Genomic DNA, 17693 nt, shown 5'->3' with positions numbered 1-17693 from the left:
TCATTCCTTATTCGCCCTCGAGTGTTAGCACAATTTCCTTCATTCAAGGGTCTCGAGTGCTCAACTCATTGTTCAAGAAAGCCTGACATCTGTGCTTCCTTCCATACCACAGGAAAACTTTCTCATTTCCCTAGAATGTATTTGTTCAGTCCAGAGGTATCTCCAGTTGTGAGGAGAGGAGTATTAGCAAAGGCACTCAGGAAGCCACAGGGAAAAACTTGTTCAGGGTTCTGAGGACCCTTAGAGGAAGGGCTGCTGGAGAAGGGGAAGAGAGTAATGTCTCTTGAAGCTCAGCTGTGTGCCAGGTGCAATGTATGCTGAGTATTGGGCAGTTTGGGTTTTTTTTAACCTTCCCTGCAGGCCTCTGTGGAGGCGATAGCACCCCACTCTAGGACTCTTGCCTGGAAAATCCCATGGATGCAGGAGCCTGGTAGGCTACAGTCCGTGGGGTCTCGAAGAGTTGGACACAACTGAGCGACTTCACTTTCACTTTCATGCATTGGAGAAGGAAATGGCAACCCACTCCAGTGTTCTTGCCTGGAGAATCCCAGGGACGGGGGAGCCTAGTGGGCTGCCGTCTATGGGGTCGCACAGAGTTGGACACGACAGAAGCAACTTAGCAGCGGCAGGCCTCTGAGGGAGGCATGTTTATACCCATCTTCCGGATGAGAAAGCAGACTCAGAGGGGCTAGAGGACTTCCTCAAGTTACATTGCTATTAAGGGCTGAGTAGTGGAGTCTAACCCAGTTTGATCGATGCTGGGGCTCATTCCACATTCACTGTAAATTCTGCCCACAGAGAACAAGGCTGTGAATAAACCGTCGTGGACTGAGAACACAGGCCTCAGGCAGGGACTCTGAGACCAAGGTGGCTGGGTTCAAAACCCAGGAGTGTCACCAGGGGCATGACCCTGGACAGATGACTTAACCTCACCCCTGCCTGTTTCATATGTCTACAAAATGGGGAGAGTTGTTGTGAGAAGCACGTTAACCCTGGCACAGCGTCAGTCTTCCACAGATGTTAATTATCACTCTCCAGTTATCTATACCCCAGTGTTGTTTCATTGCTGCTTTTTTGCCCAAATGATGGTGGTGGGGTTTGTTTTGTTTTGTTTTGGCTACACTGGGTCTGTTTTGCTTTTCGGGAGCTTCCTCTAGTTGTGGTGAGCAGGGGCTGCTCTTCATTGTGATGCACAGGCTTCTCGTTGTGGTGGCTTCTCTCTCTTCTTGGGTTTCAGTAGCCGTGGCCTGTGTGCTCTTTAGCACTGGCTTAATAGTTGTGGCACATGGACTCAGTTGCTCTGCAACTGAGGGAGCAAAGCAGGGATCAAACCCGTGTCCCCTGCACTGGCAGGTGGATTCCTATCCAACTGTGCCATTAGATAAGTTCATGATGGTGTTTTCCTGTCTGTCTCTATTATGAAATCATTCACGTGGAATGGTAGCTCTTGATAGTGGGGTCATCTTTGGAACAGCCCAGGCAGGTTTTAAAATGTTGACGCCTGTCTCCCACCCCTAGAAATTCTGATTCAGTTGATCTAGGGAGCAACCTGAGTCGGGGAGAGAAGATTCTTAGTGATTCTCAAAGTGTGGTTCCTGGACCCACAGCTCAGTATAACCTGGGAGCTTGCTTGTTGAACACAAGGGGTATATATAACTGGAGAGTGATAATTAACACCTGTGGAAGACTGACACTGTGCCAGGGTTAACGTGCTTCTCACAACAACTCTCCCCATTTTGTAGACACATGAAACAGGCAGGAGTGAGGTTAAGTCATCTGTCCAGGGCCCCACCCCAGAACTACTGAACCAGATTCTTGGAGACTAGAGCTCAGCAAAACAGGTCCTCTGGGTGATCTGACATCCACGAAGGTCTGAGAGCCAATGCTCCAAGGGAAGGCAATTCTTGAGACCACCTCACTGTCCTAAGTACAAGGCCCAGAGATATAGGCTGACCTAGAGGATCTATATGCTTGTTTACACTGAACGAACCCCTGGTACACGAGAATCCTTATAGCCCTCCTAAGCTGTGACTCCATTGGCCCATCCTCTCCCAGCCCCAGGGAAAGCCAGCCCCCCACCAGAAGTCTGGTTAAATGTCAAAGGCCATCAAGGTAAAATAGCCCCATTTGTACATTTCACGTTGTGGGTCATGAAACCATGAACCAAAAATACTAAATTCCTCTAAACCCACATAACCCAGAGTCCTTTGACTATATAGCCCCTCACCTCCTATCAGAGTAGCCCTGCCCTAAGCCGGCGGACACTGAGACTGCCTCCCCTCTCCTGGGCACTGAGGCACGCTCCCATCCTCCTGGCTCCCTTTCCATAATCAGTGCAGTCTGGTATTAACACACTTCCGAAGGTTTTAGGTGGATATTGCAGGATAGAGCTACTCTGTCCCTTCCGGTGCCTCTGTATGACTCTGTTCTGATGCCTGACATGACGCTCTGACACTCTCAGAGGCATGGATGTCTATTTCCCTCTTTTCCTTGTAGAGCAACTCCCAGAGCACTCATCCCTTGGCCCCCGTGTCTTGTTCCTGCTCCTTCAGTCATCATTAGTCTCTTTTGAAAATGAGAAATGTTTGCATTAAACATTTGCCTTCAGCGTTTATCCAGATCCTGTGGAACTTGTGATCAGAAGATGTCTCTCCAATGTCATACAATATATCTTTCATCATCTGATTGAAAGAGAAAGGCCATTGTCACTTCTAGAGAAACAAATGCCATCTGTGCATCTTTGGTGTAATTTCTCATGGGGACAACACTCCTGTTTCCTCGTGCTTCATGGAGCCATCCACTGGGAAAGTTGTAGTAAAATTTTATACTTTTTTTTAAACAACTCATTCATTCTAGGTAACTCTGCCTCAGTTTCAGAGGTGAATGAGCAACAGAATCATTAAAGGAAGGGCAAAAGAACAAGGCAAGGGAGCAGCAGAGAGAAGGCATGAATGAGTTAGCGGGGAGGGAGGGGGAAGAAGGCAGGGGGATAGATGGGTCCAGGGGTTTCTGAGATCTAGATCCAGGAGAAGTTAGAACAGGCAGGTATGAAACGCAGCCTTAGCAATCGAGGTGAAAAGGGAAACGTGACGACTTCCATTGCTCTGTAGCAGGATGTTTAGGGGGCTTTTCCTCTTGCGGCAGAATCTCAGCTGATCCCTTAAAGCTAAGGACATGGGGGTACTATCAGCCACTCCAGAGGCTAGGGAGGGCAGGAGACCATCCACACAGAACATGCTATGCAGCGACCCAGAAAAGGGAGCCCAGTGACCCTGAGCCCATCACCTCGGGGTGTGGGGAGGAGAGGTGGGGTTGATGAGGAAGACAGAGAGGTGAGTTGTTAATATGCTGAGAACGTGACTGTCAACCTCAAGCCAAGTGGAGAGAGTTGCCAGAGAACCACTTGGAGCAGGTGGGGCACCTCCCAGGAGGGGAGCCGGACATCCTGTCTCCTGGCTGATCCACACAGAGTGGTGGAAGCTGTTCGGCCCCACACCATGATGGGACTGGGACAGAATGGGGGAGAGGCTTCTCAGCGGAGCCTGACCTGCATCCCCAGGTGTTGAGGGCCAGAGCCTGTCACAGTGTCTGTGATATACACTGAAATGCTTCAGCCCAGATGGGTTGACACGGTGTGTGTGAAGATGTACCCTTGTCCACATCCAGAGGCAGCTACCACAGGATATACAGTTATCCCTATCTTTGAACAGTATGGGAGGCTCTGCTCATTAGCGTTGTTGTTGTTGTTTGGCCACTAAGTAATGTCCAACTCTGCGACACCACAAACTACAGCACGCCAGGCTTCCCTGTCCTTCACCGTCTCCCAGAGTTTACTCAAACTCATGTCCATCGAGTCGGTGATGCTATCCAACCATCTCATCCTCTGTTGTCCTCTCCTCTTCCTGCCTTCAGTCTTTCCCAGCATCAGGGTCTTTTCTAATGAGTCAGCCGCATAAGGAGTATGCAAAATGGATTTAATTTTGTGAAGTTAATAGGATTCAAGTTACATGGGTTGGCCAAATATTTACAACTCTCCTCACATGAACTGAATGTAGAGCTAGGGGCCTATAGCTTCTAGCCTAATATGCACCAGAGATTTTTTTAAAATCATTTGTTAATTTTAGGCTGCACTGGGTCTGCATTGCTGCACTCAGGCTTTCTCTAATCGAGGGGAGCAGGGGCTGCTCTTCCTTAAAGGGTGCGGGCTTCTCATTGCACTGGCTTCTTTTGTCATGGAGCACAGGCTCTAGGCTCGTGCGCTCAGTAGTTGCAGCATGCAGGCTCTGTGGTGTGCAGACTTCAGTAGTTGTGGTACATAGGCTTCTGTATTTGTGGCGTGTGGGCTTAGTTGCTCTGAGGCATGTGGCATCTTCCCAGACCAGGAACTGACCTCACGTCCCCTGCATTGGCAGGGGGATTCTTAACCACTGGACCACTAGGGAAGTCTCACACCTGAGGCTTGATCCCTACATGGTCCTGTGGCTGGCAGTTGGCTCAGAGCAATCTGGTTGTCTGATGGCCAAACCTATAGTTTATTTGAATCTTACCTCTGCAACACCATGATGTTTCCCTTAAGTTAGTCTTTTGTGCAGAGACAGAGATTTCATGATAATCTAATAGCAGATTGTGAAGGAATAATCAGCTCTCACCTACCTGTACACATCACCTGGGCTTCCCTGGTGGCTCAGATGGTAAAGAATCTGCCTGCAACGTGGGAGACCTGGGTTCGATTCCTGGGTCAGGAAAATCCTCTGGAGAAGGAAATGGCTACCCACTCCAGTATTCTTGCCTGGAGAATCCCCATGGACAGAGGAGCCTGGCAGGCTACAGTCTATGGGGCTGCAAAAAATAGGACACTACTGAGCGACTAAGCACAGCACACTTGTCCATAGTAGCAGCTACTGTTACCTTTTATTATTTTTTATATTCAACTGAGTCCAACTTGTTTAAGTATGTACAACTCTCATTATTGAAGAAAAGTATTTTTACCATCATCTTCCTAAGTAGCTTATGTTTATATCTCATTAAGTGGAAATCAAGGGATGGCAAATTAGTTTTCAAACATATTCTTTAAAACCACCAACTGAATTGCAGCGGAATGGAGCAGGAAGGAGACATGTGTCAGTAACCCACTGCGGCTGTAACGAATTACTGCAAACTTGTTATAGCAGCACAGGTTTATTATCTTGGTGTTCTGGAAGTCAGAAGTCTGAATGGGTTTCACTGGGCTAAAATCAAGGAGCAGGCAGACTGATTCCTTCTGGGTGCTCCAGGGAGGAATCGGTTTCCTTCCTTTCCCAGCTCCTAGAACCTGAGCTCCTTGGACCTCAACCCTTTCCCCCTGACTCTCTGCCTCTCCTTCCTCCCTCTTTCACTTACAAGGATTCCTGTGTCGGTAGGTTTACCAACCCAGATAATCCGGAATGTGCTTTCACCTCAAGATCCTGAATGTTATCATGTCTGCAAAGTCCCATTTGCTGTATAAGGTGATCTATTAACAGGTTCCAGGGACCGAAGGCTGGACATCTGGGGAGCAGGGGCAGGGGTGTGATTCTGCTGGCCACAGGACAAGCCCAGGCACGTGAGCTGGCGCTGTGTTCCTCTCTCAGAAGACCTCTCAGCCTGCCCTACTGGTTAACCAGGCAAAATGATGGCCTCGAGGAAATAAGCTCTGGGTATTCTCGGGAAAATCACACCATCAATCCACACTCCAGTTTCTTCATCTGTGAGATTATAGAGTTGACTGTTCTCTAAAGCGTTTTCCAAATCTAAACCCTATACTCTTTTCTTTGGCAAAATAAGCTTTTGAAGAAATCTGGCTGCTTAACTCAGAGGAGCCAAAATGATGTTGCCCTAGTCCACGGGGGTCCTGTGGTACCGCACCCCTGCCTGGGGCTGGGGAGACTCTGAGAGGCCGTGGGGTGAGATCCTGGGAGGAAGCCAGCACTCTGCTCTCCCAGAGACAGAGGAGGGACCCAGGAGGCCCAGGTGGGAGGTTCCAGCTGACAGGCCGCCCCAGGGGAAGGTGGTGCCTCCGCCTGACCCTTTCTGCTGAGTCACCATCAAAGGCCTCGGGAGATGGTGCCCATCTCAGAAATGGCTGCTGACTCAGGGCTGCCTGAGGGGTCCAGGGATGACTGAGGGATGAGTCATGGCCCTCCCAGGCCTGCTCCTTGCACACTGACTACCTCTGAGTTCCCTGGAGTCTCAGGCTCCTAGAACAGCATGTCTCCAAACACCGGAGATGGGTGGAACCTTAGACACCATTTCACAGATGTCCTTCCCTGTCAGGTGACCTCCAGCTGGCCATGTTTTGGCTTTCTAGCTACTCTGATAAATCACCCCATTTTGGTGGCTTACCTCCCTCTCCGGTCTGACCTTAAAATCAAAGTCCATTTTGCATCCTCCGCCCTGGGCTTCAGTCACTCCAGGTCCTCAGGGCTCCTCGAGGCCACCTACGTTTTCCATTGTCAAGGTGATCTACCAGCAGGAGCTCCAGACCATGGATCGGGGAACCAGGGCTTCCTGTTTCTGTCCTCTGAGCAGCTGTGGGGCATTCAGCAAGTCACACTGTCCCTTTGGGCCACACAGGGGTTTAAGGATATTTCCTCCAAAACCCCTTTCAGTGGCAATTCGCGGGGATCAGACGAGAGCATTCAGACCAACAAGGACCTACTGTATAGCACAGGGAACTCTGCCTAATGTTACGTGGCAGCCTGGATGTGAGGGGAAGAATGGATAACATGTATATGCATGGCTGAGTCCCTTTGCTGTTCACTTGAAACTCACAGCATTGTTTATCGGCTATACCCTAATACAAAAAAAGCTTAAAAAAAAAAGAGATCTCCTGAAAGTCCCCTTTGGTTGTGGAAGTCAGTCATCCTGTGTCACAGAATTCCCGAACATGGTGAGTCTGGCTTGGCCTGGGCAAAGCCACGGCTACCCCCAAGTGCAGACTTTCCTTAGACGAGTTCTTCCTGTGGCTCTTGACCTCCTGCCCGTCCCCCTACCAGGAAGGTCCCTAGCCATAGCCTCCACAACCAGGCGTTCTCCTGAGGGTCCTGTTCCTTTCCTGAGCAGGTCTCAGTCCTGCTCTCCCAACCTAAACTAGACTGTCCCCTCGTCGTGCCGATCTCCTGGGGGGTCAGAGGAGCAACACGGGAGACCAGCTATGGCTTATTCTCCATCTGCATGATGAGCCTGTCATTTCTGCTTCCTAGCTGGACCTGCCTAACCAGACGGGCGCTGGGGTCACTGTGTGTGAGAGATGAGACAGACTCCTGCCGGTGAGGTGATGCTGAGGGTGGGCTGTTCTGTGGCGGATGTCACCTCTGTCCTGCAGAGGGGCCCCCAGGCGTCCCCCCCATCCACCCCCCAGGGCCTCTGCGGAAGGCCTTGTACCCCTGCCTCAGGCCTGGCCACACTTTGCCAAAGTTCCAGAATCTTCTTGGCCCCTTTGAACCAAACAGATGCTCTCTGAAAGAGAACAGGGTTGCCCTTTTGCCATATCCATTTCAGTCAGCTGGCATCTCATATTTCCCCTTTAAAAAATGAGCAACTTTTTCTGCTCATCCAGCAAGGCGGAGCAGTTTCTGTCATGGGTTTAGGCACCACCCTCACCTCTACAAAAGGAAAGAAAATCAATTATGTGTGTTGTAAACTAGCTTCCCCTGGGGTCCAGGCCCTACTCAGGCAGACCCTAGGGGAGAGAGGGTCTCCCTCTCCCTCTCTCCCCTTCCCCAGAGGGTGCGTTCCCAGCTGGGGAGGGGAGAAAGGAAGGCCTATTGTTCCCACCGGCCATGTGCTGGGTGTTCCCCCTGGGAGCCTGGAGATGCGATCATCTCCCGCCTGGTGTTCTGTTGGTTTTGTTTCTGGTCTTTTTTGCTGTGCCTCCTGGCCCAGGCCCCCCAGCCGCCCCCCACCCCTGTGCTGCACCGGTTCGTCCTGTCCTCTGTGTGCGCCTTTGATGTCCGGCTCAGTTCTGGGGGAGCGGAGGAACTTCTCCCACCTGCCAGACTCTGGAGGGAGTGGGGTGTTGTGGGGGGAGGGTAGGCAGAGCGAGTGAACAAAGGCATGTGGGGGGAGGGGTGCCAAGAAGGGAAGGGGCGGCTGCTCCCTGCCTGCCAGTGTTGGGATGGGGGACGCGGCAGGGCTGAGCCGACATCACCAACTTCTCGGGCCTTCGGAGCATCCTGCCTGCTGAGGCTCCGAGGCAGACTCCGGCAGGAGGAGCCAGGAAATTCTGGTCGGGTCCCGCCTCTGCCACCGTGTGACCCCGCGCGGCCCTGCGCCTCCCAGGGTGAGCCTCTCTGCCCCGAGTGGGGCAGTAACTCCCGCTCCGCCCTTCTGCTTCCTGGGCTGAGGGTGAGAGGCGCTAACACAGCCCTCTCCGAGAAGGCGCTGGGAGAAGCAAAAGGCCTTTGTGAGTCAGCGGTGGGAGTCGCTGCTGGGTGCTCACCCACGGTTTACCCGCCACCCCGGGTCACATAAGCATCTGGTGAGCTCGTGCTGCCCCCTAGAGGCCATACCGCTCCTCATACTTCACCTATTTCCAGTTATATTTTTATTTTCTCAAAACCATCAGAGAAATTAAGGATGAATATGTAATAACCCAGCGGTGGTTCTGAATTACTTTTATACCAGTGAAGTAACAAAATATATTTTAAAATATTTTTTTAATGGAGGCAGTGGCCCATGAGGGCAAAAGAGTACAAGGCAACCCTGGACCCAAGGTCTCAGGTGGCCTGTCCGAGCTCATCCTTCCTTGGGCGACTACCTGCTAGCTGGCTGCCCCTCCAAGCCGGTGGGGAGGCCTGACGGTGGCTACCTGCCAAGGCCTTTCCCCAAAGGGCCCATGTTTTCCCCCAAGATGATGGAGATAACATGGAGGAACAGATGGAGAAACCGAAGCAATTTGGCTGCTTTTCTTCAGGCTTTAAAAAGCCTTTGAAAATCCCCAAAGATTACAAAATGGCTTGATAAATACCTATCTTTCTCTTTGCTGATATTGAGACAGCACTAGTTGGCTTGGAGAGAAATTAGGGCTCCTGCATATTAACAATAATGGCTGCATTCCCTCTTTATGAGAAATGTTCTCACAGAGTGTGCAGTGCAGCCCCAGGTGGCAACTGCCCGTATTTTTAGATGAGGAATTTGGGGCCTAAAAAGGTCACATGCTGGTGAGAGGGGAACCATAGCTTGAGCCGGAAGATTCTGGCTTCAATCCCCCCAACTCCCCCACCCCCTGACACCCCCCGCTTTTGAGTGCTGGGCCCCACCCTTGCATGGCAGGGGAAACACTGCAAAAAAGCCAACAAGCCTTTTCCCTCCATACCCGTGGGATTAGTAATCTAGTCAACGGTTGGTCATCCTCTAGTTGTGATGAATAATCATCTGAAAACTCATGTCCTTTGACCTGGTTACCACTTTCCTTTTCCCTTCTCATCTGACAGATTCCTTGAGAGCCTTGGACATTCCAGAGAGCTCTGCACGCCCCTCCCTGGCCCCTTCCCAGGCCTCTCTAAGAAGCTTCTCTTTAGACTTGGCCTCCCGGCCTTGGGACAGGAATGAAAGGCCATGGGCCTTCTGGAGGCTTCCCTCCATGGTCCCCTCTGGCCCCACGTTCTCTCCCCTGTCCTAAACAGGCAGGATGACGGGCAGAACTGAGGTGAATGTTGTCAGTACAGTGAGCACAATGCTGAAAAGCGTGGAGGGGCAGGTAGGCAGCTTCGTCAGAGGCACTGGGGACCCAGGAGGGCAGTGGACACCCCATCGTAGGTGCCTGGTTTGCTGAGAAGGGCTTGCGATACCCGCAGTGCAGTGGAGTGACACGAAGACTTGCTTTCTTACCCACATGAGGCATGAACATTCCAGCAGGTGTGCAGGAAGCCTTCTTCCAGGTCTTTCATCTCTGGGGTGAAACTCAGATTGTATGTGGGTTCTCACACAGGCTAGGAAAACACGTTTCATAAACATCTCTTGCATGCCAGCTCCTAGCCGTTTTTGCATATGTCAAATCACATAACCATCAGAAGTCCCTGTGAGATAGGGATTATATGGTAGGTTTTATGCATTAATAAACTGAAGTTCAGAGAGGCTGAGAGATTTGGCAAGGATCACAAAACTAATTGGGAGAGTATCGACTCAGAGCATAAGATAAACTCCTAAAAAATGCTGCCTACCCTTGAGACCTCAGTGTGCCCGACCTAAGACACCTCTGGATGCCTTTCTGCTTTGGGGCTGAAGGGAGCCCCCTGTAGCATGTTAGGTGAGTGCGGACCATCTCCCGGTTGGCTGGATTTATAAACTGAGCAATTAAATGACTTAGCTGTGCATCCATGTGCCTCCAACCCCCACCCTTGGCCTTCATCCCGGTTTCCTGTTCCCTTCCTCCACGGCACATGTGGAGGCCACATCGCCCTTGTGTCAACCCCTGTGGCCTCATTTGTCTGCCACAGACGTCCGGGCCTCTGTGGGCAACTGGCCAAGATAAGAATGGAGAGACTGGGCAGGCTTGGGTTTAAATTCCACTTCTGCCATATTTTCAGGGAAACTACTCAAATTTTACGGTAGCGATGGAGGTGAGGTAGTTAGTCATAATTATGTCCAAGAAGAGGAAAAGGAGCATCCGGGGCCAGCCCCTCAACAACAGGCGGGCCTTCATGCCCCGAGAAGGGGATGCGCCCTGGCTGTCCATGTTCTCCTCCACACATGCTGGTCAGGCTCAGTGTAACCATCTCTGGGAGGGGACCACAATTCATAATGTTTAAGAGAAACCACATGAAATTAGAGGGAGCATTTGCGTGGAGCCCACTGGAATCCACACTTGACACCTGCTCCCTGGCCTCTGTTTCCTCGTCTTTAACATTTAGAGCTAATAATACGTAATGCTAATGCTCTCAGCACTTTTCACATAAGTTCACTCCTCCCCTGCTCACAGTGGCCCAATTCCCGCTTCCCGGTGAGGAGGCCCAGAGGTTACATCACCGCCCGGGATCACGACAGAGGTGGACTTTGAGCGCAGGTGGCGGCCACCCTGCTCTCAGCCGAGTCTTATGGGAATGATGCGGCCTTCCACTGAGGTGAGAGGCCGGGACTGAGAGAGATCCTGTGTCCTAAGCTTCTGAAATAAAGCACGAACTTGGTTAATGCTCTTTTCTTTCCTGGCCTTCTAGGTAGGTTTGTGAGGAGGGCGCCACAGCCCACCTCTCTCAGCCAAGGTCTGCTTTGCACAGTGTCTACAGGGATGAGTGAAAGGGAGAGTTTTGACAAGGTGGGTGGCAATAGGGAGGGGAGAGGAGTGCTAGAAATAGAGCTGTGTCTGCAAGGCAGGGGTCAGAGGGCTGCAAGCGTGGCTGGTGCCTTGGTTCTCTGGGGCCCAGCCTGCACACCACAATGCCACTATGTTGGCTGCGGGTTTGAGTCCAAGAGAGAGGCTTCGGCTCCTACGGCCCCTCACATCATGGCTTTAGCCTCAGACCCCACCCCCACCCCCATTAGAAAAGACCCTGATGCTGGGAAACCTTGAAGGCAGCAGAAGGGGAAGACAGAGGATGAGATGGTTGAATGACTCAATGGATGTGTGAGTATACTCCGGGAGATAGTGGAGGACAGGGAAGCCTGACGTGTTGCAGTCCACGGGGTCACAAAGAGTCGGACACGACTGAGCAACTGAACAACAACCACCACCCAGCTCCACCCAGTGCCAAGGAGCCTGGAACAACCGGAAAGCCTCGGGGGACAGGGAGGAAGGGAGCTCCCGGCCACCCCGTAGCCCTCTAGGGCCGGTGTGAAGAAATAGGGCTGCTCTGTTGCAGGCCTAAGATAGCACAGGCCCACACCCAAGCTGCGGCTGCCCCACCCCGACTCTGGCCTGAGTCAGCCGCCGGCAGATGGAGAATGTTCCTCAGAACCAGAAAGAGGTCTGTGTAGGGGCCGCTTTCTGATGGAAGGTCTCCAAGCCCGACTGCCACAGTTCCGCCAGAGCCCAGCTTCTCCATCCCAGGCAGTCTAGGTGATGGTTACTGAGGTGTATTCCTCTGTTTATTGAGATCACATGGGCCAAGGCCAGGTGTTCCCCGGGGCCAAAACAAACAGACCTTGACTGGATGGCATGCCAGTTCTTCTGAGTGTCCCTCAGCTCCATTGATATAGCGTGATCAGGACAGTTAGAGGTGCGCCATGACGACCTGCGCTGACCTTAGCTGACCTTAGCTGTGTGCTCACGGGCGCCGCCTGCTTGTTCTGGGAAGGGGGATGCTGGGTGGTTTTTTCCCACAAAGTAGATTCACTGAATCCTAGTGACTTGGATGTTTGGGGAGTGGCTGTTTAAAAAATCCCACCCAGTACTTCAGTTTGCTCTGCTGTTTGTAAGGACAGTCACAACCCCAGACTTCAGGAGGGAGATTCATCCACTGTCCTTATTTGGTTCCTTCCCATGTGACCAGCTGAACTCTTCTTGTTCAAGGTTTGCCAAGGATAGTGGAGATCTTGCTTCAGTTGCTGGCATTTCAGAAGGGTTCTTGAAATGACAAAACGGTTCCTTTGCACTCTCTTGACATTTTCATCAGTGATGAATATTTATGAAGTGCCCACAGTGAGGTTGCTTGCCAGTTCTGAACCCAGATAAGAGGGAAGTTTTTTTATTCAATTGTAGGGGAGGGGAGTGTTATTTGGTTAACTATGTTTCTTTTAACTTCTGAAAGCCTTCCTTTTCCTGGAAAAAATAAAATGTCATTTTGCAAAGGAAAGAGTAAAGTGTCTGCTAATACATAGTATTTCTTCAGTTATCATTTTGGTTCCTGGACAGTTGCTTGTTTTCTGAAACCCTCAAATTACTTTATTTCTTTGCACTAAAAATACTTAGTCAGTTGAACATTGGTTGAACTCATGACTGTGGCAACTTGCACATTCAACAGATGGTTTCATTTTTTCCAACCAATTCTCTCTTTTTTTTCCACTCCACCCAAGAACAAATCATGCATTGCTGGAGTGAGTCACCAGGGAACCCATCTCTGAGTTCTTTGCTGTCTGCAGTCCAACACTGCCCCCTCGTGGTAAGGAGAGCACGACGCTCTCTGATTTTACCATCTCTTACCCCGTGAGCGAAGGCAATGGCACCCCACTCCAGTACTCTTGCCTGGAAAATCCCATGGATGGAGGAGCCTGGTAGGCTGAAGTCCATGGGGTCGCTAAGAATCGGCCACGACTGAGCGACTTCCCTTTCACTTTTCACTTTCATGCATCGGAGAAGGAAATGGCAACCCACTCCAGTGTTCTTGCCTGGAGAATCCCGGGGACGGGGGAGCCTGGTGGGCTACCGTCTATGGGGTCGCACAGAGTCGGACACGACTGAAGCGACTTAGCAGCAGCACCCCCGTAACACCAGGGGCTACTAGCTGGTTTTAACGAAACTCTTATGAGGCCCAGAGTGGCCCAAAGGTCCTGGGGCACAAAAGGGCTTGTTGTGTGTTCTCCAGGGTGAAAGGCTCTGGGCTGTAGATGTGACTTTTACCTCTGTTTGAGACGCAGTGAACCAGACTGCCTTGACCAAGAAAGTCTTTCCCTGGGAGTTGGATGCTTGGAAACGTATGTAAGATGCTCCAGGCCTTTGCAGAAGTTTAGCCATAGTAGGCGCTCCTTTAGTGCATGGGCTGGGTTTTTTAATTTCTTTTTTTATTGCTTACTTTGGGGGAGGATATTCTCCTTAATTTTTAATTGAAGGATAATTGCTTTACAATACTGTGTTGGTTTCTGCCATACATCAGCATGAATCAGCCATAGGTATACGTGTGTCCCCTTCCTCTTGGACCTCCCCCCTTCACCTCCCTTCCCATCCCACCCCTCCAGGTTGTTACAGAACCCCGGTTTGAGTTCCCTGAGTTATGCAGCAAATTCCCATTGGTTATCTAGTTTACATATGGTAATGTATATGTTTCCATGCTGCTCTCAATTCACCTCTCTCTCTCTCCCCTGCCCCTGTGTCCGTAAGTCTGTTCTCTGTGTCTGCATCTCCATGGCTGCCCTGCAAGTAGGTTCATCAGTCCCATCTTTCTAGATTCCATGTATATGTGTTAATATATGATATTTGTTTTTCTGACTTACTTCACACTGAATAATAGGCTCTAGGTTCATCCACCTCATTAGCACTAACTCAAATGTGCTCCTTTTTATGGCTGAGTAATATTCCGTTGTATATATGTACCACATTCATCTGCCAATGGACATCTAGGTTGCTTGCATGTAAATAGTGCCGCAGTGAACATTGGAGTACATGTGTCTTTTTCAATTATGGTTTTCTCAGGATGTATGTCCAGTAGAGGGATTGTTGGCTGATATGGTACTATTATTCCTGGTTTTATAAGGAATCTCCATAGTGGCTGTATCAATTTACAGTTGAAGGGCTGGGTTTTAATCCCCTCTCTGGAGCTTCCCTGGTGGTTCAGCTGGTAAAGAATCCACCTGCAATGTGGGAGACCTGGGTTGGAAAGATCCCCTGGAGAAGGGAATGGCTACCCACTCCAGTATTCTACCCTGGAGATTTCCAGGGACAGAGGAGCCTGGCAGGCTGCAGTCCATGGGGTCACAGAGTCAGACACGACTGAGTGACTTTCACTTTCTGTTCCCAGAGTCTGGAACATTGTTTGACACTTGGTGAATAGTCCATAAATACTTCTGAACTGACTTCAGTTAGCTTCTGTCATCAACAGTCGTTTGCTGACACTGTTTGGGGTCCCTGGTTAAGACAAGGCATCTACAGTGTATATAAAGGACAGTCCCAACTCTGATTGGAGTCGAGTTGGAGAACTAGGCCAGGCACAAGAAATGACACTTGCCAGTGTTTTCATTGGAGAAGGCAATGGCACCCCACTCCAGTATTCTTGCCTGGAAAATCCCATGCACGGAGGAGCCTGGAAGGCTGCAGTCCATGGGGTCGCTGAGAGTCGGACACGACTAAGCGACTTCACTTTCACTTTTCACTTTCATGCATTGGAGAAGGAAATGGCAACCCACTCCAGTGTTCTTGCCTGGAGAATCCCAGGGACGGGGGAGCCTGGTGGGCTGCCATCTATGGAGCTGCACAGAGTCGGACACGACTGAAGTGACTTAGCAGCAGCAGCAGTGTTTTCATTGCTCAACAAATAACACAGGGGATAAGAGGCACCAGTGTTTGGGGATAAAGGAGAACTCGACCGAGGCCATGACATCAGGGTCAGCTTTCCTGATGTGTGGGAGGTGGGCTGTGAGTTAAAGGAAATAATAGTAGCCAGATCTGTCAGGCACATCCTACCCCATACCAGTGCCTTTTATGTATATCATTAACACTTACAACATCCAAGGAATTGTTCTATCTACCCACAGATGAGGAAACTCACAGCCCAGAGGAGTTAAACAATTCTATCCAAGGCCACTCAGCCCAGAGCAAGACCAACAGGCTTCAAATGGAGAACCCATGCCCTTCCCACCATGCACTGCAAAAAAGGAAAAGTGGATCACAGACCTTTTCAGGTAACTTTTTGGGGGGCTTAATCTGAAGCAGCTTCTAAAGCAAGCAGCTACTGCTTCTGGGAAGCAAGGGCCAAGAGGGAGGAAGCTGGCAGCCTCAGGTTCTCTGGGCATGACACTGTCAGGGTGGGAGTGGGGCCACAGGGTCGCTGGGAGGCACCATTTCAGGACTGGCCAGCTTGCAGCCACCAGGGCAGGCTGAGCTGAGGTGTGAGTGTCAGCGCGGCTGTTGGACGCATTCCCAGGGCACAGCGGGTGAGCTGCGTCCACTGCTGAGAGACTGGACAGTTTCAAACTTCATTGTGAGAGTACTTATAAAGAGGCCAGTGATTCCAGGCTTGATGAGGGAAGGTATGATTAAAATGGGACTCGAGCAAAGCTGTGCAGGTGGATGCTGGTTAAGTATACGGACAAACTGTTTCAATTTGAAGCCTAGCTCAACCACTTACTAGCTGGGTGAAACCACCTCCACATGGGTTCCCACCCACCACCACCGTAGGGCTTTTTAAAAGACGTTAAATGAATTAATATACGTGAAACAGAGCAGCACCTGGAGCGTAGTGCTTATGTAAATTGGGATTACTGTCTTTATTCTTCTGCAGGCAGAATTTAGCAAAGGCATATATGCTCTGAGAGTTGTTGTCAAGGCTTCAAGTCTGATGAAGGGCCCAGAGGGGGCTTAAGTGGACCCGTCCAAAGATACTGTTGCTGCTGCTTGGGAAAACAGACGTCCTTATTGTGTTTACAAGAAGGCTTGCGAGTCAGCTGACCAGAGTGAGATCTTCTGTCGCGTCCAGCCAAACAGTGACTTCTAGTGGCGGCCGTAGTTGTTAACTACCTCATACTGCAAACTAAAGGGCTCCTGTCAGGAAAGAATAGCTTGTCAGAGGACGGGAATCACGAGGAGGAGAGGTGGTCCTGGCCCGGACAGGTGTTCTGGAAATCACAGCCATGAAGAGCCCTAAGAACTGGCAGTGTCGTTCTTTGAACCTTAAACAGTCACTTTGTTGTTGGTCAGTTGCTCAGGCCTGACTCTGCGACCCCACGGACTACAGCTCACCAGACTCCTCTTTCACTGACTCCTGAAGTTTGTTCAAACGCATGTCTACTGAGTCGGTGATGCACTCCAATCATCTCATTCTCTGTCGCCCCTTTTCCTCCTGCCTTCAATCTTTCCCAGCATCAGAATTTTTTCCAGTGAGTTAGCTTTTCACATCGGTATCCCAAGTATTGGAGCTTCAGCTTCAGCCTCAGTCCTTCTAATGAATATTCAGGGTTGATTTTCTTCAGGATTGACTGGTTGGACCTCCGTGCTGTCCAAGGGACTCTCAAGAGTCTTGTCCAACACCACAGTTCAAAAGCATCAATTCTTCAGAGTTCAGCTTTCTTTATAGTCTAACTCTCACATCCATACATGACTACTAGAAAAATCATAGCTTTGACCAGACAGACCTTTGTCAGAAAAGTGATGTGTTTGCTTTTTAAGATGCTGTCTAGGTTTGTCATAGCTTTTCTTCCAAGGCGCAGGCATCTTTTAATTTCATGACTGTCCGCAATGACTTTGGAGCCCAAGAAAATAAAGTCTGTCATTGTTTCCATTGTTTCCCCATCTACTTGCCATGAGGTGATGGGACTGTATGCTATGAGCTTAGTTTTTTGAATGTCGAAAATTTAGCCAGCTTTTTCACTCTCTCACCTTCATCAAGTGGCTCTTTAGTTACTCCTCACTTTCTGCCATAAGGGTGGTGTCATCTGCCTATCTGAGGTTATTGATATTTCTCCTGGCAGTCTTGATTCCAGCTTGTGCTTCATCCAGCCTAGCATTTCGCATGATGTACTCTGCATATAAGTTGAATAAGCAGGGTGAAAATATACAGCTTTGATGTACTCCTTTCCCAATTTGGAACCAGTCCATTGTTCCATGTCTGGTTCTAACTGTTGCTTCTTGACCTGGATTCAGGTTTCTCAGAAGACAAGTAAGGTGTTCTGGTATTCCCATCTGTAAGAATTTTCCAGTTTGTTGTGATACACACAAAGGATTTAGCACAGTCAGTGAAGCAGAGGTCGATGTTTTAGTGGAATTCCCTTGCTTTTTCTATGATCCAGAGGATGTTGGCAATTTGATCTCTGGATCCTCTGCCTTTTCTAAATCCAGCTTGAACATCTGAAGTTCTCAGTTCATGTACTAC

At 50.1% G+C, this 17693-nt stretch overlaps 1 long non-coding RNA gene across 1 annotated transcript in view; it reads left to right on the top strand.

The window, feature by feature from the left end:
• LOC132657285 (uncharacterized) overlaps positions 1-17693 on the top strand; it is a 39837-nt gene that overhangs the window by 1782 nt on the left and 20362 nt on the right. The window contains exon 2 of the long non-coding RNA XR_009595185.1: positions 15361-15507. This is a non-coding gene — a long non-coding RNA (uncharacterized LOC132657285). The remainder of the gene's footprint in view (positions 1-15360; positions 15508-17693) is intronic.

The sequence above is a fragment of the Ovis aries genome, chromosome 1 (assembly GCF_016772045.2).
Source record: "Ovis aries strain OAR_USU_Benz2616 breed Rambouillet chromosome 1, ARS-UI_Ramb_v3.0, whole genome shotgun sequence".
NCBI classification, from domain to species: domain Eukaryota; kingdom Metazoa; phylum Chordata; class Mammalia; order Artiodactyla; family Bovidae; genus Ovis; species Ovis aries.
This window is presented reverse-complemented; position numbering and strand designations above follow the sequence as displayed.